Raw genomic sequence first — 19,260 nt, 5'->3', positions numbered from 1 at the left:
TCCCAGCCTTTTGACTATGACAAAGATTGCTATTTTCTTCATAAGCCAGCTCCGTATGTTACTCTGGAATACATTCCTGGGCAAGCCTATCCTCCATATTCTCCACTTACTTGCTATGCATCTAGTTTCCCATATTATAAGCCCTGTTTACTTAACAGAGCTAAATGGATTTTGTTTTCTGCAACTTAAGCTTAACTAATAAAAGGATCCAGTCCCCGCTTTAAGTCCCATAATTATGTAGGAATCCCTCTTGATGAAACCTCTCATTTCGGTATTGAAAAAAATACTGCTTTTTTCTGTGAGTGAGAGGTTGTGTATGATACCCTAATGAAACTTATATTAGAAGTCATAGCTGTATTTTATACTTTTCCCCTTAGAGCATAAACTCCTTAAAATAGTAACTATGTGCCATACACTGTTACATTTCTTACAGTGTCTACTTCTCAAATTTGGATAATATTTTGAGAGGAAAGAAAATTATAAGTCTGATTACATTTCAGGAGTATTACTAACAATCCTAGATGCCAAAAATATTAATGATGCATTCATTTCTTAGATATTTCATTATAAAAGGTATAACTATTAATCAACTATTAAATGCTGCCTTTTATACTATTATTGTTCCTTTTCCATATATATGCATATTCAGTGTAAGGCAATGGAAAATTGTTCTTAATATCAAAAAGGAAATGATTTGCCTTTTGAGATGGAAATGAAATTTTTATTTGGGTTATTTCATATTCAAGTTAATACACATGAGGAATTAAATAAGGTCATTTTGAGACATTTTAGTAATGTGCAGATAATCACTAAAGAACAGGCTAAGTGGCAAGATTTTGTTAGAAAATATTTGTATAGAGATTTTATTGGTTATACCTTCAACAGTTATAATAAATCATTCTACTGTATTTTAATTTTTTACCTTTAAACACCTCTGATTAACTAGAATTACTTGTACAGTATATGTAAGGTGGTGTATTGTTAAATCATGTTGGATATGGGTGACTGTTTCTGAATGCTTAAGCACCTTGTCTGACTAAAAACAGAAGAGCCATCCAGAAAGATTCAGGTGTCTTCTTCTTATATCACCTACTGTTCATCTCACTCTGACAATCTCAAATCAGCAAAAACAAAATTATATGTACTTGCATACAGTATTCCCTTGTTGCCAGACTTAATTTTTTCCACTTTATTTTAATATTAGCAAATAATTAGCATGCATTATTCATACATCTAGAAACTACATTTTTGAATTTTATAATTGTTACCATATTTTGTTTCATCTTGTATGTAAAACATGTTTACATTTTATCAGATAGATAAAAGCTAGCACTGTTTATTTTCAAAGATTACTTCTGCAATTTGTGAACTATTCCAAAGAGCTGATAAGAGAGTGCATTTGGTAGGAAGCCCACTGTCCCACCCTAATCAACAACAATGCCATTCCTAGAAAAACAAATTTCCTCAAATCATCATGTCACATATTTAATCAAACACAAACAAATCACAAGTTCTTAAGGAAATCTATTAGACTCATCAGAGGAGGCCAACATAACCATTAAAACTTTGCTTTTTGAGACAACTGAACAGCTCATATTTTGGTCTATCTGAGTTTGATTTTTTTTTTTAATTTGGAATTTTCCATGGCATTTTTGCAAAAGGATAGCTTACTCTAAAATACAGTGATAAAGATATTACAGTGCTGTATAGTCTCAATATCCTCATCTTTGAATAGATCTTAATAATTACCGCTTTTAAATTTTTTATATTATACATGAGGACACTATAGCATAAAATATCTGTAACTCTGAAAAAAAGTGAATGTGAAGAGTGGTTTTGGGTCTGCAGTGTTGAGGATGAGCACTGAAAAAAATGATCAGGCCTATTTTGTCTGTATAGTAAGAAAACCTAGGTAAATATTCCTTTCTCAGACAGATAAACCATAACTTGATACACTTCATAGAGAATACAGATAAAGGACACTTGGCATTACTTGCTTCCCTCTCTGCCATCTTGGTACTAAGATCAAGGAAATATTGAAGGATGAGTATTGGAAGAGGTCAGGTCACTAAATGCTTCCTAATTCTCTGGCTCTGGCATGCTTCCATATCAGACTGATAGCCAGCCCAAGAAACTGTTAAATAAGCAATACCCTGAAGGAGTAGGCTAAAGAAACCTTTGGAAATTTTTTAGAAAAAATTGTCAAAGTCTTCAGATAAATGGTTGTTTTGTGGTCCCTGAGAATCAAAATAGTTTGAGGCCTTGAATCCCAGTGCTGCTGCAAGACTGAGTGTTCTATATGATGACTGGAAACTAATGCTATTGGATAATGGATAATGGATAATGGATAATTGGATATTGGATAACGAGGATTAGGTGACACAGACACCAGCTGGTGAGTAGCTAAGCTATTGAAACTGTAGTAAAAGTGTTCACCTCTATGCAAATATGTCCAAATTTGGACCTGAGCTTTGTCATTCTTTGTACTTACTATAAAGCAGAATAAATGACATAAGTGCAAAGCTTTTTAAAAGGCAATTGGTATATAATTCTCTGAAATATTTCACTAAATTGATCAATATTTTAGTTGATTTGATAAATATTTAACTGTCTAAGAGAAACATTGGGTATAGATTGGATTTAGACTGATAAACAATCAGAAAATTTTTACAATGGTAGTTCTTCACTGAATCTGCTTTGCCTGGTGCAGATATTAAAAAGCATATGTGTTTCTTTTTTTCTTTTTCTTTTTAAAGACTTTTATTTATTTATTTATCTATTTATTTATTTAACAGACAGAGATCACAAGTAGGCAGAGAGGCAGACAGAGTCCCCGCTGAGCAGAGACCCCCGATGCGGGGCTTTATCCCAGGACCCTGAGATCATGACCTGAGCCGAAGGCAAAGGTTTAACCCACTGAGCCACCCAGGCACCCCCTTATCTCTGGTCTTAATTTCCAAAAGCATTTCTGGGATTTCTGTGTACCTGGTCATGTAGTCAGTCACCTATCTATCTCTCCCTACCTAGCCCCACCTGTCCCATACTCCCTGTTGACTGTAAACCTCACTATGATGTATAGTAGATTTCTATTTATTCTCAATGCTCAGACCTTTCTTCATATTTGCTTCCTTTTCAAACTACTTGTTGATGTTTTCACTAGTAACCCCATCCCGCCTTTACAAAATAAGATAGTCAAGATCCTTTCAGGGCATCTCAGTGTTACACCTCATGCATTTTCCAAATTCTTCACAGGAAATGTCTAGAACCCAATCTGGCAAAGATAGAATTCTTCCTTGAGAATCAAAGGGGAGAAAAGGAAAAAGTAGTGAATTCATACAAGTGAATTCCTACATCCCCGGAACTGATGAAAAGCTATCACATTCCATATAAGGTGTTAAAAAAAAAAAAAAAAAAACTATATCCCTTTTCTTAGTGTACTCATAATTACATGCATTTTTTAGTAACTTGAGAAACTGAGGGGATAGTGTTAAAAAAAGGGATGATTTTTCTAGTAGTAAAAAGTGGCTGCTTAGGTCTATGGCACTTAACTTTATGTTTCTGAGAAGAATCAACTGACCAAAAATCAATTTGAGATATAATGAGATAAAAATGCAGTATGAAAGTAAATCCAGTCTTACAACTGCTGTTCCAGTCATCCTATGCTTATGTAATCTGTTTGTGCGTTCATCTCTGCAGTAAGTAATTTAAACAAGGTATTGTAATTAATACTTAGGAGAACGTAAATGAGTCATCAGAGAAGTTTAAGTTTTGTTTTTTTTTTTTCTGTTTGTATACTTTGTTTTAAATTACTGGAAAATAAATGGTGCTCACAGAAATTTCCCATCTGAAAAGTTGATATTTTAGGAATTTTGCATTAAAATCGCTTATTGAGAAAATGCCAATGTATGATAAAAGCTGTTATGAGTGGTTCCTAAAAACTGGTTTGATTCAGAAGTTTCACATCTATACCTAAACACAATGTAATTAGTTTACCTGTTATATCGGTAATTACTTCAGAATTGCTCAGAATTCAGAGGAGTTAATTTCAGAGGAGTGAGGGAAGATGCTTTAAATCGACATATGAAATGGTTAAATATATATTCTGAAAGTCAAATAAAGTCACTGAAATACTCCAACAATGGAAATAATCACTTTTGGTTTGTGTTTGTATAACTTTAGTGTTACAAGTAGTTCAATACAAATAATTAAGGTGAAATTCTCTTTATCTTAAATGTGATCATTGATTTAACATTGAGATGATAATTCTACAAAAGTAATTATCTCCCAAAAAATTTCATCAGAGTGCAAAACTTTGGCATGGAAAGAGATTATAAAATAGTTTTAAAATGGCTTCATGTTAATAGTATTTACCCTACAGGAAAGTTTAGGCTTCATTTACAGTGTGCAACCATTCAAAACAGCATAACTTTGCTAGGCTATTAAAGTAATCATCCAATATAAGAACGTATTACTGTGAAGACACCATCTGGCATAATACAGAATCTAGAGGACAGGATTGGTTTTACTGTGGATTTTTAGAGAAAGTATAAAATGACATAGATAATCTGTTAAATAGCTCTGTACAATATTAAAAATTATCACCAGCCCAGAAGGTGAAGTAGGTATATAAGCACATTAAATAATATTTCTTCCTTTTTTATAGGAATTCATCCTAAACCCATGTTTGAAGAAACCATGAATTTAGGTGGGAAAATGCCTACGTGGTAGGAATTTTTAAAAAACTACATTTTTAAAAAGATTTTATTTATTTATTTGACAGACAGAGATCACAAGTAGGCAGGGAGACAGGCAGAGAGAGAGGGGTGGGGGGAAGAAGGCTCCCTGCTGAACAGGCAGCCTGATGTGGGGCTCGATCCCAGGACCTTGGGATTGGGACCCAAGCCAAAGGCAGAGGCTTAACCCACTGAACCACCCAGGCACCCGTAAAAACTACATTTTTTACATATATCACATGTTTAGCAACATAACCACATATTTCACTGTGGTTGGCCTATGAGGATATTGTGCGCATGAAAGTGAAGGGGAGCAGAATATACCTCTCCAAAATATGCCTCTTTGACATAAAGATTAACTTGAGCTGGTTACATTTTAAGAAAAAGGAGACAAAGGAGAAGCTCGGAAAGTAGAGTGATCTTTTCGTGAGAGACATTTACTCTATAAAGGAAGTCTCCATGTAATAAAGGTGTCTCCTTTTCTGTACTGGAAGAGGAGGATGACTAAATTTCTAGAAACTCAATAGAGAGAAACAGTCTTAAATCTGCCTAACAACCATATCCTTGTTTACTGTGGTTTTCCTGAAAACCCCCTGTTAACTGGTCCCTCTCTCCACCCCCAAATGTCCTATGCTGTCTTCAGCTGGATATAGTATTTAAGGTGATGGCTTGCATCATTTCGATGATGTACATGGTTTTCCTGTGTATTTCCCATGTATACAGCAAGTATACATATCATTAAACTTCTGTTTGTTTTTCTCCTGTTTATCTGTCTTATCACAGGAGGGTCTCAGCCAAGAAACTAGAAGGGTGAAAGAAAGAAAAAATTCCTGCTCTACAGAAGGAATTATAGGTTAATAGTATCATAAAATGATTTATCAAAATATTTAGAGATAAAACTTGTCCATAGAGAAGAAATTAAATCAGGTAGCCTTGGACTAAAAGCTCATTTTATTTTGCATAGATTATAAAAGTTACTTTAGACATAACTACAAATATTGAGACTAATTATCTTGCACGGTTATCAGTCTCATTATATTATGGACATACCTTTCAACATTATGCTTAGTGTTTTTTTTTTTTTTTTAAAGATTTTATTTATTTATCTGACAGACAATGATCACAAGCAGGCAGAGAGGCAGGTAGAGAGACAGGAGGGGGAAAGCAGGCTCCCTGCTGAGCAGAGAGCCCAATGCAGGGCTCAATCTCAGGACCCTGAGATCATGACCTGAGCCAAAGGCAGAGCTTTAACCCACTGAGCCACCCAGGTGCCCCCGCTTTAGTGTTTTGATTTGAAATTATAAAAACCCTGATGTACTCTAATGAAGATTATTTCTTTAAGTAAGCTGTTTATTTCAAATACATCTTTTTTTTATTGCTTTCAGCACACATATTACTCCGTTAAAATGCACATTTTAATCACTATGAAAACAACAACTGCTTTCCATATGGTTAAGTGGCAATATTATACAATGCATATCAAACTGCAATGACTGGCATTAATACATGTAATGTTTGCAAGAATATTTTGGTCACTAGATTGGTTTGTAATAGCCTAGACATTTGAGGACTTCTATATTCAAAAAATTATTTGTTTTGCTTTTGTTCACATACTTGTGATAGATGGGATAGGTGGATGGATGGATGGATGGATGGATGGACAGATGGACAGATGATAGGTGGATGGATAGATAGATTGATTTTCAAAATCTCTTTTATGCTACAAAAAGTTTAACTGGCACACTCTCTTGGAAATGAGCATAAATCACTGTGTAGTATTAGAAATTGACAAAATCCTTAAATCATGTTGAACTTATGAGGTTCAGCATAATCAGCATAATTTTGGCAAGGTTTTGTTTTTTTTTTAAATCTCTCCTAAATTTCTGTTTGTTCTTCTCATTTTAGCTTTATTTTTCCTCCTTCTCAGAATCTCTCAATGCTTACATATAAATTAAATTTTTGCTAAGCTATGTACCAGGAAAAGGGTGTTATAATCTTGCCTTAGGCTGCTTGCCGTTAAAGAAACACACTAATAAAATGAGGCACATAAATTCTTAAAAGATGGAGCAAGAAATGACTAGAATTACATTTATTACCTTATGTAAGTACATGAAGTATATAGAATGTATGGATGTAATGCTCTATGTATATTTATTTGAGTTTTAAGTGGAGAAAAAATTGCAGTGGCTGCGGTTTAAAAGAATATTTATGAGTTTGAAATCATGGTATTTCCCCTAGAAAGCAGAAGGAGGGCATTATGGATGTGATGGGATTACATAATAATGGAAATCAGGCAAATAATCAGTCTCTCAATCCAGTGCTACATAGAAGCCAGGGAAAACTTAAGAGGATGCGTGTTAAGTAAAATTGCCTGGGAAACAACTCAAGTCAAAAAAGATTACTAACACTGATCTTGATCAATTGAGCGAGGAATGATCACTGTGTAATTTCCAAACTCTTACTAAATACACACCTGGTACAGATTCTACAAATATGAATAGGAAATAATTCCACTACTATGGGAGCTCACCATCTACCATAGAGAAGGGTATGCAAATAAATGAATTACAATACCATCTGGGCAATATTGGAAATGTGTATGCAGTACAGGGACAACACAGATTAAGAAGGGGTAGACTGATGGACAGGAGTTTGTCAAACAGATAGGAAAGTAATTTAGCAAGAATAACAATATTTGAAAACGTTTAGTGAGAGAAATATATAGTGTGGTGGGTTTAGGGCTATAGGCTAAGAAAAGAATAATATAATGTGAAAGAGTCACTTTTCTTTTTATGCAGAGAATTTTTTAAAATGTATTGAATACATGCTATAAAATTATCCTTAGAGATATTTATAACTTTTTTTTAAAGAATTAAAAACTTTCATCACCAAACATAGAAATAACACACAGTGGTTAACTGCTAGGACTTTGGCATCAGAAACCTTTGCATTTCAGTCCTAGTTTTGCCTGTTAGAAATAAAAAAAATTTGGAAATTTCTTACCTTTTCTAAATTCACTTTCATCTTCTAGAAAATGGGAATAATAGTACTTACTAGTAAAGTGTCTAATAAGTATATATAAAATGTGCCATTGGAATACGTAAGAATTGATCAATGTTAAGATGTAACTATTATGTTATTATTGTTGTGAAGAAAATACTGAAAAATAATTCTATGTCTGTAAGAATCAATATTATCTTCTCTCTTCTGTTATATAACTTAAATATACTGTGTTTATCGTTATAGATAGTAGGAGTTTTACACTGGGGAGAAAAATAAATATAAATCTAACATGGCCCTGACATCAATTTAAGTATACTCTTACCTCCTGTCATAATCTTCCACTGCCCAACATTTTTAAATTAGAGTTTGGAAGCTTTCTATATTTAAATATTTATAGATTCACAAGAAGTTGCAAAAGTGATGAGGAAAGTTCCTGTGTACCCTTCCAGCCTTTTCCCTCATTGGTTGTATCTTAACCATAGACAAATACGTATAGTTCTATGTCATTTTACCACATGGGTAAATGTGTGTAACCACCACTACAATTAGTATATGGTATTATTCTGTCACCTAAAGATATTCCTTATGCTACCCCTTTATTGTCACACCAACCCCACTCCCACCCACTGTCCCTAATCTCTGACAACCAATTATGTGTTTTTCATCTCCATAATTTATTTCAAGAATGCTATATAAGTGAAATGCTTTTTTATTCAGCATAATGTTTCTGAGATTTACTGAAGTGATTGGTGTTTTTCAATAGTTGACAGCTTTCTTTGCTGAGTAGTATTCCACGGTATGGATATAGTACAGTTTGCTTAACCATTCATTTATCAGAGGATGTTTTGATTATTTCCATGTTGGGGTTATCACAAATGAAATTGCTCAAAACAAGAATTTATGTGTTTTTGTGTAGAGATCAGTTTTCATTTCTTTTGAATAAATGCCCAGAAGTGCATTTTGCTAGGTTGTATGACATGTATATTTTTAGAGTTTAAGAATATGCCAACTGGGGCGCCTAGGTGGCTCAGAGGGTTAAGCCTCTGCCTTTGGCTCAGGTCATGATCTCAGGATCTTGGGATCCAGCCCCGAATTGGGCTCTCTGCTCAGCAGGGAGCCTGCTTCCTCCTCTCTCTCTGCCTGCCTCTCTGCCTATTTGTGATCTCTGTCTGTCAAATAAATAAATAAAATCTTAAAAAAAAAAAAAAGAATATGCCAACTATTTCCCAGTTTGTACCATTTACATTCCCACCATCAAATATATGATTGTTTTGCCATATCCTCACTAACATTTACATTGTTTTATTTTAGCTGTTCTACTGGGTGTTTACTGATACCTTATCATGGTCTTAATATATCTTATAACAAAATTAAATATTCTTTTTCATAAAAACATATTTCTAACTAGGCAAGAAACTCTTTTGTCTTTTTAAAATATTTAATTGACATTTGAAAAAAGACAATTTTGCTATAATTATTAGAAAGCTGAAGAAATAGGAATAAAAAGATTTATTTCAAGTTAGTTGAGACTGAAACCAGATTTTTGGACTAAAATTTAAAAACATTCCACATTTGATGAGGAAATATGAAATTTTATCAATAAGTTTGAAGAATAGCAATGACAAAAAAAAAAGAAAAGAAAAGAAAAAGAAAAAGAACTTATCTTACTTATATGTGGAATCCAAAAAAGTAAAATAGAGGCAGGGCGTAAAATGGTGGTTGCCAGGAGCAGGGAGGTGAGAGAAGTGGGGAGTTGCTGGTTGAAGTATCGAGTCGTAGTTACTTAGGACGAGTCAGTTTATAGATCTAATGCATAGCATGATGGTTTTAGTTAATAATGCTGTGGTGAATACTAGAAATTTGGTAAGAGAATAGATTTCAGGTGCTCTCACCAACACACACAAATGGTAACTATATGAAGAGATGAATATGTTAATTAACTTGAGTGTAATCATTTTACTCTGTACATGTATATCAAATCAGCATGTTATATACCTTAAATATCCCATTGTTTTTAGACTATAGTAATAAAATTCATTCCTGTTCTCCATCTTCCTACTGCACAATTCCCAGGACTCATACTCATTATCTCAATATAACTCTGAAAAAACATACTTTTTGGAAAAAAATAGTTTCATCCCTTGGGTATGACTTTCTTAGGTCTTAAGAAAGTATACCTTTAGAAACAGGTGTGAATTCTAAGAATTGCAGCTCCATATTCCCTAAGTTAAAAAAAAAAAAAGTCTTTGTGCAACACATGTTAAAATAACAATTGGTTTAAGTATAAAGTTGTGCTAATATAATATAGAAATAGAGTAAAATTCAACATTTATGTCTCTAGCATTACTAACATTGAGAAATTACATGAAACTGGAAAGTAGTTTCCTTGGTAATTTAACCAAAGTAAATCTTCTAACTGAAATAGCATGTACACACATACACACACGATAACATTTCCTTTGCATTTTCTTAAAAGGAACTTTTTTTTTTTTTTTCCAGAACATATGTTAGCATTTCATTTAGGGTCTTATTAAAAATGCCCTGGCATTTCTGCTTGTCTGAATAGAATTTCACTACCTCACACATCTTGAGCATTATAAAATACCGCATTAACCTTTCTACAGAGCTTGATATGACACAGAAGATATACTTTTCCAGGAGAATGTATTATTCATTAAGTAAATAGTAGAAGCTATATGAAAGAATTGCCTGAGTACTAAAATTTAATCAAAGCAATTAAAGTCAAAGGTGTTAATATATTGCTAGACATATTGGAGTCATTAAATATTGTTGGACTTTTCCTTCATGAGTGAAATAGACTCCTACTTCAAGTACTCATCTGAACTTTTATTATGTTTCATCATTTTTGTACTGCTGAATTTATTCCAAGTACTTGTGCCTGAGATACTGTGAATTTTATATTATTTTTCTGTTGTGTCTATAGTTGATAAATCATTTCTAACTCACGATTTATTTTAATACTGCTTTAGAAATCTATTCTACTCTTATACCAGAGAAATGTTTTAATAAATAGAAATAATTTTATATAACCATGACACCAGTAATTTCCAGGAAAAAAATTATCCCACACAGTGCTTTATGATTTGATAGTGAATACTTGAATATGAAATGCCATTTATATAATCACACTGAAGACTTTAACTTACAGTCAGATAGGATGGGAATTACCAGTAAGAGCATCTACATTGTGTCATCCACACACTGGATACTTTATTTTCAGAATCTCATTTATTTTTGTTATTATTGGCATTTGCAAATGAAATTCAGAATAACTTGCCCAAGTCGACCTAAGTGGTAAAAGGCAAACACAATCTGTTAACTGAGACTATATCAAAACAATCTTGGGTAGTCAATAATTGTGGACAACAAACAAATGTTATGACAGGAAATAACCAGTATATGGCACTCGGAATACCCACACATAAAAGTATGCTGGTTAAGTGAAGCTTTTGAATAGAATTCTCAAATAAAATACTAGCTTTTAAAGAGAGAAAATTAGGGAAATATGTAAATATGCTGGTCTTATGGAAAGGAAACACATGATACATTAAATTATCAGAAATACAAATAACTAAATCAACAAACTTTTCTGAATATCTAATATGAACAGGCACCTATGATTCAAATATTAACAAAATGTTATATGGAAACACATGACATTTAAAAGCTGATCTCTCATTTTAAGCTATGCCATAGTTGGATGCTTTTAATTACAATGAATGGGAAAACTTGAATTACTAAATGATAAAGATCAGTCAATGCATTTATCGTTTCTATGACCTATAAGACAAGTTTTCAGTAATAGAAAATAGCCACTCTGCCTCCTGCTTTGTGATCACAGAGTTGGGAATAAAGAAAGTGAAGCGTCTGCTGGTTCCCTGGCTAAGGGTGGCTCTGGCATTGCTCCATGGCTGCTCAGATTTTTGAGTTAGGCTTCCTAGTCAGGAGGTCCTGCGTTATGTTGTACACCTTACACTTATACTATGTTGCATGTTGTTATCTCAATAAAGCTGGGAGGAGAAAGGTAGAAAGATTTTGCACCTGGACATTCATTCTAGTCTGACAAACTGCTTTCCAGAGATAGGTGGTGTTCTGATCCTTTAGTGCAGAAGTCTGAGTCATGTAGAGAACTATCATAACTCTTTTTTCATTTGTTACACTGAGAGATACTTTATATTCTGCAACAGAATCATGAAAAATAAAAAGTATAGTTTCCCCCAAAAAAGAAGAGATTAGGTGATTGATGCTTCCTTTGTACTACTCAAATCTTGGAAAGAGTCATCGAGATCTTGATTAGCTTGCTTAACAATAATAGAAAATAATTGCAATGTGTTAATCTCTTTTGCTATTCTTTGGTGGAATAGCACTTTATAGAATTAAAAGATCTCAGCCTAAGAAGGAATGTCATATAACCCACCATGAAAGTCATATGAATATATGTCAACAATGAAGCCAACTTAAAAAAAAATCCATTTGAAATAAAACCCATGATTTGAAATCTGTCCATTCAGAATAACTGAACTCAAATTCAGTTCTCACTCAGCTTGTTTTCAAAATTATTTTTAAAGTATTTTACTTAGCTCAGTGTTATTCCTTGTAAACAAGTTTACAAAGCCCAAGTAAGATAAAAATCAGTTGCTATGCAATTTATTGAATGCAAAATTGAAAACAAAAGATTTATCCACCAAATGCTTAATCAGATGTTAAATGTAGAGTGTAGAAATCATCTTGTTACTGATACATTTTTTTCTCAACTCTATATATCTGTATACCACTTGTTACTATAGTGTCTAGACATCTTGACATTTGTGTCCTGCCAGTATAAAACACTATATTCTCTGGCCAAGCCTATGGAAAATCATACGGCATGCTGAATTAATCAAAAGCAAACACAAAAATAAATCACCCTTTGTGATCAGACATTGGATATTATTGTGAGATTGTAATGATGTGACTTTCTCTTCATATGTTCATCTTAAATACTAATGTAATTAAGATAATTTGTGGAAATTGATAGCATTCTCTCTGGCTCATCCATAAAAAAGATTAATACCTAATAACTAGTACTGTTAGTGTAACTATCAATACGGTTACTCTTAATTAGCCAGACTTCTGAAAATCTCATATTGGGACTCGGCTCAACTTCAGGAATTATTTCCTCACTCTTCAGTTTTAAGAAGCTTGCAATTGCAGAAGAGTAAACTATTTTCTTAGCAATTGACTAGAAAACACAATTTTCCTTGACCTGGTTCCATTTAAATGCATTTCAAAAAACCATTCTTCCTTTTTCTTTTTCTAATAGATGCAAACATTAGGCCATAAAGACATTAAAGTTCTGGTCAATAAGAGGAAGATTGGTAAAACCCACAAAAGTAAACTTTATAACTTATACACATATTATTAAATAAATTTTGTAGTTCTCAGAACTGAAGGTAAAAAACTAAAGGTATTTGAAGATTATTGCTGGAGAAAGTTCTCTTAAGGCAGTCTTCAGATTAGTACTGATTCCTATTTCCTTATCTAAGAATACAAATCAAAATGAGGAAAGTAATGGGACTGTGCATACGTTTTACTAAGGAAACAATCTGGAATTTGGAAGAAATTTGTAGGAAATGCTGAAGCAACAAGACTTTTTTTTCTTTTTATGCTTTTAGCCTCCACCATTACCTAGGCATAGCCACAGAGTGGTGTGGATAAATGGTCCTATTCTTTTCTATGTCGTCACAGTTCATTGCAATCTTATATGAAGACATAAATATGCTAGAAGTTGAGGAATGTACCAGAACCTTAGCAGAAGTTTGGCTGACAGATTACATAATACTTTTCATGTCTTCTGGTTCTGATACTCAGTCTCCCCTCAGATTGATTCCAACACATGCATATGACCCTAGACTGATGGCTTAAAGAATGAAAAACAGCCTAATGGAGGTGATTCAGATGTAATCCTGATCTTATGAATTCCTTAGTATAGTGGCATGGGAGACAATCACGCAAACTGACCTTTCTTGATATTTTTGCTTGCTACTTAATGCTTGCTACTTTCAAACTTAAAAGGCCCATTTTTTATCTTGTAAGATTTTATTTGTCAGAGAGAGAGAGCAAGCACAAGCAGGGGAAGTGGCTGGCAGAAGGAGAAACAGGCAGAAAGAAAAGCAGGCTCCCCCATGAGCAGGGAGCCCAGTGCTGGGCTGGGTCACAAGACCCAGGGATCATGACCTGAGCTGAAGGCAGACGCTTAACTGGCCAAGCCACCCAGGTGCCCCAATGACCATTCTTTTATGTAAATATGCAGGTAATATATTAAGTATACTGTCTATAGATAATAAGTACACTTAGTATATTCATCTATGACTTCCATTACCTCTATTACCTAAAATATATTTAGTATTATACATATGTAATAGAGGTAATATACTAAGTATACTGAAACTATTATTACTTGTAGTATAAGTAATAATATATAATGTTGTGGTATTTCTTTGAATTTTTACTCAATATTGATCAGTTTTCTAGTAAGATGCTTTTATCATTTACAAATCATGAGTTCTCTATCTTTCTCTCTAATATTTAGACCCCTTTTTGTGTGTGTTTTTCCATACAGTGATGACCAGGAACCCCAGTATTATGTAAACAGTTGTGGTATTAAGAAACATCTTTGTCCTTTGTTAAGTTTTAAAGAGGAAGTATTAAACATTTGTTCATTAAGCCTGTTTTGTTATAGGTTTTGGTATTACTTATATCAAATTAGGAAATCCCATTTACCACTAATAAGTACTTTTTAAATAATGAAATAATATTAAATTTTATTGTATGAAGTTTCTGTAACAATTGGTAAATGTAAATGTTTTCTCTTTTAATCTATTAATGCAGTGAATTGCAATTAGTTATTTCTGATGTAGAACATTATCCTGTTATTTTTAACCACATTTTTATGATCATTATCAATGATTCTCTAAACTAAAATAAATATATACTTTGATTAAGTAGACTTGATTTTAGCTAAAAATATGTCCCTTGTTTTTTCTAATATCTATTTCAAGTTTGATTGATTCATTGATTCATGAATCAAGTTTGATTGATTCATGACATAGATAAGAACTAAGGTGTACTAAGTATTCACTTCCAAGACTTGGACTTTCCGACTGATAAAATCCATTTGTTTAGCGTGGATGAATGAACTCTTCAATCTGAATAAGTAATAACTGGTTAAGGGACTAGAATTGTTTTTGAGGAGAGCAAATATATGTTCTCAAAAGCAGGAAAATTCTATCCAAAGTGAAATAAAAGGTAATGAATTAGAAGTTATAATGGGAAAATAAGCAGTAGAGATTAGTAGCAAGGAAAGTTGAAAGAAGGATAAAGTATGCTTTCAAAAATCAGTGGATGGGGGCGCCTGGGTGGCTCAGTGGGTTAAAGCCTCTGCCTTCGGCTGGGGTCATGATCTCAGGGTCCTGGGATCGAGTCCCACATCGGGGTCTCTGCTCACCAGGGAGCCTGCTTCCCCATCTCTCTCTGCCTCTCTGCCTACTTGTGATCTCTGTCTGTCAAATAAATAAATAAAAATCGTTAAAAAAAAAAAATCAGTGGATGAACATTTCTCAGGACAAAGACTCTAAAGGTATAAGCTTGGATTTATCTTCCTAGTTTGCCCAGGTTCAGGAATAGTTGCAGCAGCTTTTAGGAACTTTGAGGATCTAAAACTTCATGAGCTGTTGATATCAATTATCTCTGACGTCCTTCAGTGTGTAAACTAGATTATCTAAGGATGATGAAATGGTTGCTGTACAGACACTGTATTGTACCACACTGTACTTCATTGTAGTATGATATACTTCATTGTAGCATATCAGAACATCCTGAATTTTGTACCCCTTGACTAACCTAGCATTAAGGTGTTCTTTTGAGCCCTTTTATGCTGAGTTCACTTCCCTTGTACATCTGAAAGTCCCCACCTTTGGCAAGTAACCCAAAGAATGATCAAAATAATAAGTGGAATCTAGGAAGAGATTCAATCTAAGATTTTAATGTAACTGTAAAATGATTTGTCCGTGCAAAATTTGGCAAACACAACATGGGGAACTGTGTAATTAAAAAAAAAAAAAAAATGAAGCTACACTTAAAAAAAAAAAAAAGCACTATGGTAAAAGCACTAAAAAAAGAGCTGGGTCATAATTTTATGTATGTTTTGCAGATATAAGAGACAAATTTACCCAAGAATAAAAACAATGTAAATAATTATTAATTGAATTTTAATGAACATGTTATCAAAGCATTCCATTTATTATCTTTAGTTTGGAGGATCGTTAATAAAAATTCAGAAATAACTATGTCTGAAATTTCTTATGTAATTCTGCAGTTTGATGGCATGTAGTATAAACAATAAGAATTTTGATGCAGTAAACTTTTTATTGTGCTTACTGAATTCTGAGCTTGAGCTCATATTTTTGCTAACATGACTAACATGGAAAATAGTTGTATGAACAGAAAACTAAAGTTTTATACCAATTTAATTAATTTGGTCCTTGAGTGTATACATTAGTTACATAATTAATTATGCACTCAGAGGAAAAAAATTGTTATTTATTCATTCACCAAATAAGAATAATAGAGTTCACTCTGTACTGTAGTTAATGGATTTGAAGGGCTTAACCTCTAAGAATATTCGCTATCAATTAATTGCTTTATGTTGTGTGACTACCAGATACGATATACTGTTTCATATATTTTTCTACCAGTATTGTTAAATATTGAAATACAATAGTCGCTCCCCCCATGCAATATCGCAATACTTTATTTCCCTACTTCACAAACTTGGTATATTTTAGTCTTTTTTCCTCCTGTTGTGTGCCTCAATCCTGTCTAAGTGAAACATAATCAAATATTCAAAATCTGAATCTCATTAGAGTCAATAAAGACATTCTCCTGTATATACTGCCATTTTAAAATACAGTTTTCCTTTACAAAAATTAACTGAGTTGTTGCATTAGTTGAAGTAGGAGCTGAAAGCCTGTTCTCTTGCACTGTGTATTTTTCTGAATTTTAGCCAACAATCTGTAATAATTGTGTTCCTGTCTTGGGAAATCAATTCTGACACTCATTCAACACTTTTTTATTGTCAATTTTTCAAGGGACTCATAGTTTCAATGTGCTGTGTTAGTGCTATGATTAGTATTTCTCCGTCAAATCCTAAATGAAATTTCATATACAGTATCTATTCTTAAGACTTCCCTGGTTACCTTCTTCCAGAATTGGGCTCTTGTGTATTCTGCTAGAGATCTGAAGTGTGATTAATACCAGCTGAATGTTTTTATAACCAGTGGATTCTCAAGATCATCGTAAGCAAGGGAAATGAGGGAATTAGGACATTAAAAAGCATGGTCTGCATCTTTGTGGTGCTTACATGTTTATGGAACAATGTCCAAACACTGCACTCTGACTTTCTGATGACTCTGGAAAACAGGTCTCAATACACTGAATATTTAAAGCCAATTGCTTGGTTTCCCAAGCCTAACACCAAAGCTATATTTTTTTCCTCAAAATTGTATTTCTTTATATTTAGTGAAACCCCAGGCAACTAAAGATGATACTCTCAGAAACAGAGTTGAGTTGCATGTTCATTTATTATGGAAAAAGATAGGAGTTTCTCTACCAAAGTGTGTGTATTTTTGTTTAGGAATTTAAAAACTTTGTAATACTCTCTATGTTATATTCTACTTGTTCCTGACTCAAGAGTTTTTTTGTTTCATTGTTTTTTTTTTTTCTTCCTTTCTCTTTCTTTCTTTCTTTCTTTCTTTCTTTCTTTCTTTTTTGTGCAAGATTTAATAACATCATTAAGTTGGTTTGGGGGATTTCAGCTACAAAGACAGAATATAAATTACTTGATCATTCCAGTTGCTTTATCTATAAGAGGGGCTTAATTAAAAAAAACTAGCAGTATATTATAGGGATTAAATGACCAATGGATATGTTTAATAAATAATAGTTATAAGATAATAAATTTGAAGATAAAAGTATTTTTTTATATGTAAAATGAGAGAACAATTGACAATAACTACCCTCACTTGTGACACTAATTGTAGATTCAGGAGTCCTCAAGATCACCACTCCCACAAAAAATGCAACCTTAGGGATTCCTAAGTCTACCTCAATTTTGATCATTTACCAGAAAGACACATTGAACTCACTGAAAGCTGTTAAACTCACAGTTAAGTAGATTATTTTACTGAAAGGATACAGATTAAAATCAGCCTGAAGAAAAGATGTCTGAGGCAGAGAACAGGAAAGTGACAGGCCCATGGGGCTATCAGTTGTCCTTTCCTGATAGCCCTGGACAATGCTAACTTCCCTGGCAATGGTGTTTGACAACCTCACAGAGTATTGGCAGCCAGGGCAGCTCTCTGGAGTCTTGCTGTTCCAACCCTTTATTAGATCTTTGTCTTGTAGACATAGTTGACTGCCCATGTGGCTAACTTCGGTCTCCAGCCCCTCTGGAGGTAGAACTCATCTTGTAAGACCCAAAGGCTTCATCATAGATCACATTGTTAACATTATCTAGTCCAGCTCCCTGCCCTAGCTAAACAAAGATATTTTTATCAGTCAAAACATTTCAAGGATTTAGAGATTACCTCCCAGGAGCTAAAGGCGAAGACTTCTCTTTGGGCAAGGATAGTACTTTACAGTACATTGTTGAAATTCTGAACTTGAATGTCAGTGTTTCAAATGACAGTTCAAACATAAAGACAAAACACAGTTGCCTATTCTATAAAATAGTTAATAGTATATTGTTTATCCTACATTTGGCATTGAGGTAAGCACATTTTTTTTTCAGAAGCAAAATGTTAATTGTGTATTAAAATTGTTTCTGTTTTGGTGTGCAACTAGTTAAAATTTATTTGCCCTTTGGATAGCAAGTGATGTTTTTCAGTTATAGATGAGCAATATAATCACCATTTTGTTTTTATTTATAATAAATGTTTTAGCATTCTAATTTACATGTTGGCTAATGTAATTTTTTTTTAGTCTATGTAGATATTGATTTTTATCAATAAGATACAAAACGTGCTTTTTAAAATGTAGCACTGCTGGCATAAATGCAAAGTACTAATTTACATATCATTTTGAAAGAAGTAACCTTTATTTTTAATCATTTAGTCTCAGATATGGTGTGTGACTATACAACAAGTATTTTTGTGCATTCATTTCAATCATTATGATAATAAGCTTAAAGAGATAAAAGCTGTTCTATTTCTTATTCTGCATTGTTAAACCTGTGCAAGTGTTTCAATTACCATAATTCTGAAAAATTTTATGGTTTAGATTCTAAGGTAATATATTCCTTTTCTTGTATTCAATTTCTTCTTTTCTTCTTCTTTTTTTTTTTTTGTATTCAGTCTAAAATACCTGACAGCTGCCTTTGAATATGTTTTGTAGGTATTTGAAAAGAATAAAGTGTGGGGTTGGACTGAAGAAAGACTAGAACAAAGTTGATTCTGACAACCTATCT

General features: G+C 33.1%; 1 protein-coding gene across 1 annotated transcript in view; it reads left to right on the top strand.

The window, feature by feature from the left end:
* ZNF804A (zinc finger protein 804A) overlaps positions 1–19,260 on the top strand; it is a 284,329-nt gene that overhangs the window by 103,524 nt on the left and 161,545 nt on the right. The window lies entirely within an intron of this gene.

Source organism: Mustela putorius, unplaced genomic scaffold (genome assembly GCF_011764305.1).
Source record: "Mustela putorius furo isolate JIRA1106 unplaced genomic scaffold, ASM1176430v1.1 tig00003867_pilon_pilon_pilon, whole genome shotgun sequence".
Lineage (NCBI taxonomy): Eukaryota > Metazoa > Chordata > Mammalia > Carnivora > Mustelidae > Mustela > Mustela putorius.
Note: the sequence above shows the minus strand (reverse complement) of the source record. Positions and strands in the feature narration are given on the sequence as shown.